Here is a 7,229-nt window from a genome sequence, read left to right as displayed (position 1 = left end):
CCTTTTTTGTAGAGAATTAAGTTTCCCACAATTTAGGTTCTATGATATTTTTTGATCAGAAGCGTAGTTTTCGAGATATATCAAGATATTTAAAAGATCCGAAGCCGCACCAACCTAATAGAGATACAGAAACACCGTGGCCCCTTTCTTTGAGATAACTCTGCACCATTGCGAGCTGCAAATGCCACTTCCAGCTTAGCTGTGCAGAAGAAGACCAACAAGAAGAAGAAATATCTCGAAATATGTCCGTCAGACCCCTTCCCTTGAGATAAATCTGCATATATCTCGGAAACGAAGCGAGCTATGGCAAAATGTTAAGAGACCTTATTTGTAGAGAATTAAGTTTCCTACTTTTTATGTTCTATGATATTATTTGATCAGATGCGTAATTCTCGAGATATATCAAGATATTTAAAAGTTCCGAAGCCGCACCAACATAATAGAGATACAGAAACACCGTGGCCCCTTTCTTTGAGATAACTCTGCACTATTGCGAGCTGCAAATGCCACTTCCAGCTTAGCTGTGCAGAAGAAGAACAACAAGAAGGAGAAATATCTCGAAATATGTCCGTCAGACCCCTTCCCTTGAGATAAATCTGCAAATATCTCGGAAACGAAGCGAGCTATGGCAAAATGTTAAGAGACCTTTTTTGTAGAAAATTATGTTTCCCACAATTTACGTTCTATGATATTTTTTGATCAGAAGCGTAGTTTTCGAGATATACCGAGATATTTAAAAGATCCGAAGCCGCACCAACATAATAGAGATACAGAAACACCGTGGCCCCTTTCTTCGAGATAACTCTGCACTATTGCGAGCTGCAAATGCCACTTCCAGCTTAGCTGTGCAGAAGAAGACCAACAAGAAGAAGAAATATCTCGAAATATGTCCGTCAGGCCCCTTCCCTTGAGATAAATCTGCAAATATCTCGGAAACGAAGCGAGCTATGGCAAAATGTTAAGAGACCTTATTTGTGGAGAATTAAGTTTCCTACTTTTTATGTTCTATGATATTATTTGATCAGATGCGTAGTTCTCGAGATATATCAAGATATTTAAAAGTTCCGAAGCCGCACCAACATAATAGAGATACAGAAACACCGTGGCCCCTTTCTTTCAGATAACTCTGCACTATTGCGAGCTGGAAATGCCACTTCCTGTTTAGCTGTGCAGAAGAAGAACAACAAGAAGAAGAAATATCCCGAAATATGTCCGTCAGGCCCCTTCCCTTGAGATAAATCTGCATATATCTCGGAAACGAAGCGAGCTATGGCAAAATGTTAAGAGACCTTTTTGGTAGAGAATGAAGTTTCCTACTTTTTATGTTCTATGATATTTTTTGATCAGATGCGTAGTTCTCGAGATATATCAAGATATCTAAAAGTTCCGAAGCCGCACCAACATAATAGAGATACAGAAACACCGTGGCCCCTTTCTTCGAGATAACTCTGCACTACTGCGAGCTGCAAATGCCACTTCCAGCTTAGCTGTGCAGAAGAAGAACAACAAGAAGAAGAAATATCTCGAAAAATGTCCGTCAGGCCCCTTCCCTTGAGATAAATCTGCAAATATCTCGGAAACGAAGCGAGCTATGGCAAAATGTTAAGAGACCTTATTTGTAGAGAATTAAGTTTCCTACTTTTTATGTTGTATGATATTTTTTGATCAGATGCGTAGTTCTCGAGATATATCAAGATATTTAAAAGTTCCGAAGCCGCACCAACATAATAGAGATACAGAAACACCGTGGCCCCTTTCTTTGAGATAACTCTGCGCTATTGCGAGCTGGAAATGCCACTTCCAGTTTAGCTGTGCAGAAGAAGAACAACAAGAAGAGGAAATATCTCGAAATATGTCCGTCAGGCCCCTTCCCTTGAGATATATCTGCAAATATCTCGGAAACGAAGCGAGCTATGGCAAAATGTTAAGAGACCTTTTTTGTAGAGAATTAAGTTTCCCACAATTTAGGTTCTATGATATTTTTTGATCAGAAGCGTAGTTTTCGAGATATATCGAGATATTTAAAAGATCCGAAGCCGCACCAACATAATAGAGATACAGAAACACCGTGGCCCCTTTCTTTGAGATAACTCTGCACCATTGCGAGCTGCAAATGCCACTTCCAGCTTAGCTGTGCAGAAGAAGACCAACAAGAAGAAGAAATATCTCGAAATATGTCCGTCAGGCCCCTTCCCTTGAGATAAATCTGCAAATATCTCGGAAACGAAGCGAGCTATGGCAAAATGTTAAGAGACCTTATTTGTAGAGAATTAAGTTTCCTACTTTTTATGTTCTATGATATTATTTGATCAGATGCGTAGTTCTCGAGATATATCAAGATATTTAAAAGTTCCGAAGCCGCACCAACATAATAGAGATACAGAAACACCGTGGCCCCTTTCTTTCAGATAACTCTGCACTATTGCGAGCTGGAAATGCCACTTCCAGTTTAGCTGTGCAGAAGAAGAACAACAAGAAGAAGAAATATCTCGAAATATGTCCGTCAGGCCCCTTCCCTTGAGATAAATCTGCAAATATCTCGGAAACGAAGCGAGCTATGGCAAAATGTTAAGAGACCTTTTTTGTAGAGAATTAAGTTTCCTACTTTTTATGTTCTATGATATTTTTTGATCGGATGCGTAGTTCTCGAGATATATCAAGATATTTAAAAGTTCCGAAGCCGCACCAACATAATAGAGATACAGAAACACCGTGGCCCCTTTCTTTGAGATAACTCTGCACTATTGCGAGCTGCAAATGCCACTTCCAGCTTAGCTGTGCAGAAGAAGAACAACAAGAAGGAGAAATATCTCGAAATATGTCCGTCAGACCCCTTCCCTTGAGATAAATCTGCAAATATCTCGGAAACGAAGCGAGCTATGGCAAAATGTTAAGAGACCTTTTTTGTAGAAAATTATGTTTCCCACAATTTACGTTCTATGATATTTTTTGATCAGAAGCGTAGTTTTCGAGATATATCGAGATATTTAAAAGATCCGAAGCCGCACCAACATAATAGAGATACAGAAACACCGTGGCCCCTTTCTTCGAGATAACTCTGCACTATTGCGAGCTGCAAATGCCACTTCCAGCTTAGCTGTGCAGAAGAAGACCAACAAGAAGAAGAAATATCTCGAAATATGTCCGTCAGGCCCCTTCCCTTGAGATAAATCTGCAAATATCTCGGAAACGAAGCGAGCTATGGCAAAATGTTAAGAGACCTTATTTGTGGAGAATTAAGTTTCCTACTTTTTATGTTCTATGATATTATTTGATCAGATGCGTAGTTCTCGAGATATATCAAGATATTTAAAAGTTCCGAAGCCGCACCAACATAATAGAGATACAGAAACACCGTGGCCCCTTTCTTTCAGATAACTCTGCACTATTGCGAGCTGGAAATGCCACTTCCTGTTTAGCTGTGCAGAAGAAGAACAACAAGAAGAAGAAATATCCCGAAATATGTCCGTCAGGCCCCTTCCCTTGAGATAAATCTGCATATATCTCGGAAACGAAGCGAGCTATGGCAAAATGTTAAGAGACCTTTTTGGTAGAGAATGAAGTTTCCTACTTTTTATGTTCTATGATATTTTTTGACCAGATGCGTAGTTCTCGAGATATATCAAGATATTTAAAAGTTCCGAAGCCGCACCAACATAATAGAGATACAGAAACACCGTGGCCCCTTTCTTTGAGATAACTCTGCACTATTGCGAGCTGCAAATGCCACTTCCAGCTTAGCTGTGCAGAAGAAGAACAACAAGAAGAAGAAATATCTCGAAATATGTCCGTCAGGCCCCTTCCCTTGAGATATATCTGCAAATATCTCGGAAACGAAACGAGCTATGGCAAAATGTTAAGAGACCTTTTTGTAGAGAATTATGTTTCCTACTATTTATGTTCTATGATATTTTTTGATGAGAAGCGTAGTTTTCGAGATATATCGAGATATTTAAAAGATCCGAAGCTGCACCAACATAATAGAGATACAGAAACACCGTGGCCCCTTTCTTTGAGATAACTCTGCACTAGTGCGAGCCGCAAATGCCGCTTCCAGCTTAGCTGTGCAGAAGAAGAACAACAAGAAGAAGAAATATCTCGAAATATGTCCGTCAGGCCCCTTCCCTCGAGATAAATCTGCAAATATCTCGGAAACGAAGCGAGCTATGGCAAAATGTTAAGAGACCTTTTTTGTAGAGAATTAAGTTTCCCACAATTTAGGTTCTATGATATTTTTTGATCAGAAGCGTAGTTTTCGAGATATATCAAGATATTTAAAAGATCCGAAGCCGCACCAACATAATAGAGATACAGAAACACCGTGGCCCCTTTCTTTGAGATAACTCTGCACCATTGCGAGCTGCAAATGCCACTTCCAGCTTAGCTGTGCAGAAGAAGACCAACAAGAAGAAGAAATATCTCGAAATATGTTCGTCAGGCCCCTTCCCTTGAGATAAATCTGCAAATATCTCGGAAACGAAGCGAGGTATGGCAAAATGTTAAGAGACCTTTTTGGTAGAGAATGAAGTTTCCTACTTTTTATGTTCTATGATATTTTTTGATCAGATGCGTAGTTCTCGAGATATATCAAGATATTTAAAAGTTCCGAAGCCGCACCAACATAATAGAGATACAGAAACACCGTGGCCCCTTTCTTTCAGATAACTCTGCACTATTGCGAGCTGGAAATGCCACTTCCTGTTTAGCTGTGCAGAAGAAGAACAACAAGAAGAAGAAATATCCCGAAATATGTCCGTCAGGCCCCTTCCCTTGAGATAAATCTGCATATATCTCGGAAACGAAGCGAGCTATGGCAAAATGTTAAGAGACCTTTTTGGTAGAGAATGAAGTTTCCTACTTTTTATGTTCTATGATATTTTTTGATCAGATGCGTAGTTCTCGAGATATATCAAGATATTTAAAAGTTCCGAAGCCGCACCAACATAATAGAGATACAGAAACACCGTGGCCCCTTTCTTTCAGATAACTCTGCACTATTGCGAGCTGGAAATGCCACTTCCTGTTTAGCTGTGCAGAAGAAGAACAACAAGAAGAAGAAATATCCCGAAATATGTCCGTCAGGCCCCTTCCCTTGAGATAAATCTGCATATATCTCGGAAACGAAGCGAGCTATGGCAAAATGTTAAGAGACCTTTTTGGTAGAGAATGAAGTTTCCTACTTTTTATGTTCTATGATATTTTTTGACCAGATGCGTAGTTCTCGAGATATATCAAGATATTTAAAAGTTCCGAAGCCGCACCAACATAATAGAGATACAGAAACACCGTGGCCCCTTTCTTTGAGATAACTCTGCACTATTGCGAGCTGCAAATGCCACTCCCAGCTTAGCTGTGCAGAAGAAGACCAACAAGACGAAGAAATATCTCGAAATATGTCCGTCAGGCCCCTTCCCTTGAGATAAATCTGCAAATATCTCGGAAACGAAGCGAGCTATGGCAAAATGTTAAGAGACCTTATTTGTAGAGAATTAAGTTTCCTACTTTTTATGTTCTATGATATTATTTGATCAGATGCGTAGTTCTCGAGATATATCAAGATATTTAAAAGTTCCGAAGCCGCACCAACATAATAGAGATACAGAAACACCGTGGCCCCTTTCTTTCAGATAACTCTGCACTATTGCGAGCTGGAAATGCCACTTCCTGTTTAGCTGTGCAGAAGAAGAACAACAAGAAGAAGAAATATCCCGAAATATGTCCGTCAGGCCCCTTCCCTTGAGATAAATCTGCATATATCTCGGAAACGAAGCGAGCTATGGCAAAATGTTAAGAGACCTTTTTGGTAGAGAATGAAGTTTCCTACTTTTTATGTTCTATGATATTTTTTGATCAGATGCGTAGTTCTCGAGATATATCAAGATATTTAAAAGTTCCGAAGCCGCACCGACATAATAGAGATACAGAAACACCGTGGCCCCTTTCTTTGAGATAACTCTGCACTATTGCGAGCTGCAAATGCCACTTCCAGCTTAGCTGTGCAGAAGAAGAACAACAAGAAGAAGAAATATCTCGAAATATGTCCGTCAGGCCCCTTCCCTTGAGATATATCTGCAAATATCTCGGAAACGAAACGAGCTATGGCAAAATGTTAAGAGACCTTTTTTGTAGAGAATTATGTTTCCTACAATTTATGTTCTATGATATTTTTTGATCAGAAGCGTAGTTTTCGAGATATATCGAGATATTTAAAAGATCCGAAGCTGCACCAACATAATAGAGATACAGAAACACCGTGGCCCCTTTCTTTGAGATAACTCTGCACTAGTGCGAGCCGCAAATGCCGCTTCCAGCTTAGCTGTGCAGAAGAAGAACAGCAAGAAGAAGAAATATCTCGAAATATGTCCGTCAGGCCCCTTCCCTCGAGATAAATCTGCAAATATCTCGGAAACGAAGCGAGCTATGGCAAAATGTTAAGAGACCTTTTTTGTAGAGAATTAAGTTTCCCACAATTTAGGTTCTATGATATTTTTTGATCAGAAGCGTAGTTTTCGAGATATATCAAGATATTTAAAAGATCCGAAGCCGCACCAACCTAATAGAGATACAGAAACACCGTGGCCCCTTTCTTTGAGATAACTCTGCACCATTGCGAGCTGCAAATGCCACTTCCAGCTTAGCTGTGCAGAAGAAGACCAACAAGAAGAAGAAATATCTCGAAATATGTCCGTCAGACCCCTTCCCTTGAGATAAATCTGCATATATCTCGGAAACGAAGCGAGCTATGGCAAAATGTTGAGAGACATTTTTTGTAGAGAATTAAGTTTTCTACTTTTTATGTTCTATGATATTTTTTGATCAGATGCGTAGTTCTCGAGATATATAAAGATATTTTAAAGTTCCGAAGCCGCACCAACATAATAGAGATACAGAAACACCGTGGCCCTTTTCTTCGAGATAACTCTGCACTATTGCGAGCTGCAAATGCCACTTCCAGCTTAGCTGTGCAGAAGAAGAACAACAAGAAGAAGAAATATCTCGAAAAATGTCCGTCAGGCCCCTTCCCTTGAGATAAATCTGCAAATATCTCGGAAACGAAGCGAGCTATGGCAAAATGTTAAGAGACCTTATTTGTAGAGAATTAAGTTTCCTACTTTTTATGTTCTATGATATTTTTTGATCAGATGCGTAGTTCTCGAGATATATCAAGATATTTAAAAGTTCCGAAGCCGCACCAACATAATAGAGATACAGAAACACCGTGGCCCCTT

Source organism: Osmia lignaria, unplaced genomic scaffold (assembly GCF_051020975.1).
Source record: "Osmia lignaria lignaria isolate PbOS001 unplaced genomic scaffold, iyOsmLign1 scaffold0013, whole genome shotgun sequence".
In the NCBI taxonomy this organism is placed as follows: Eukaryota; Metazoa; Arthropoda; class Insecta; order Hymenoptera; family Megachilidae; genus Osmia; species Osmia lignaria.
Note: the sequence above shows the minus strand (reverse complement) of the source record.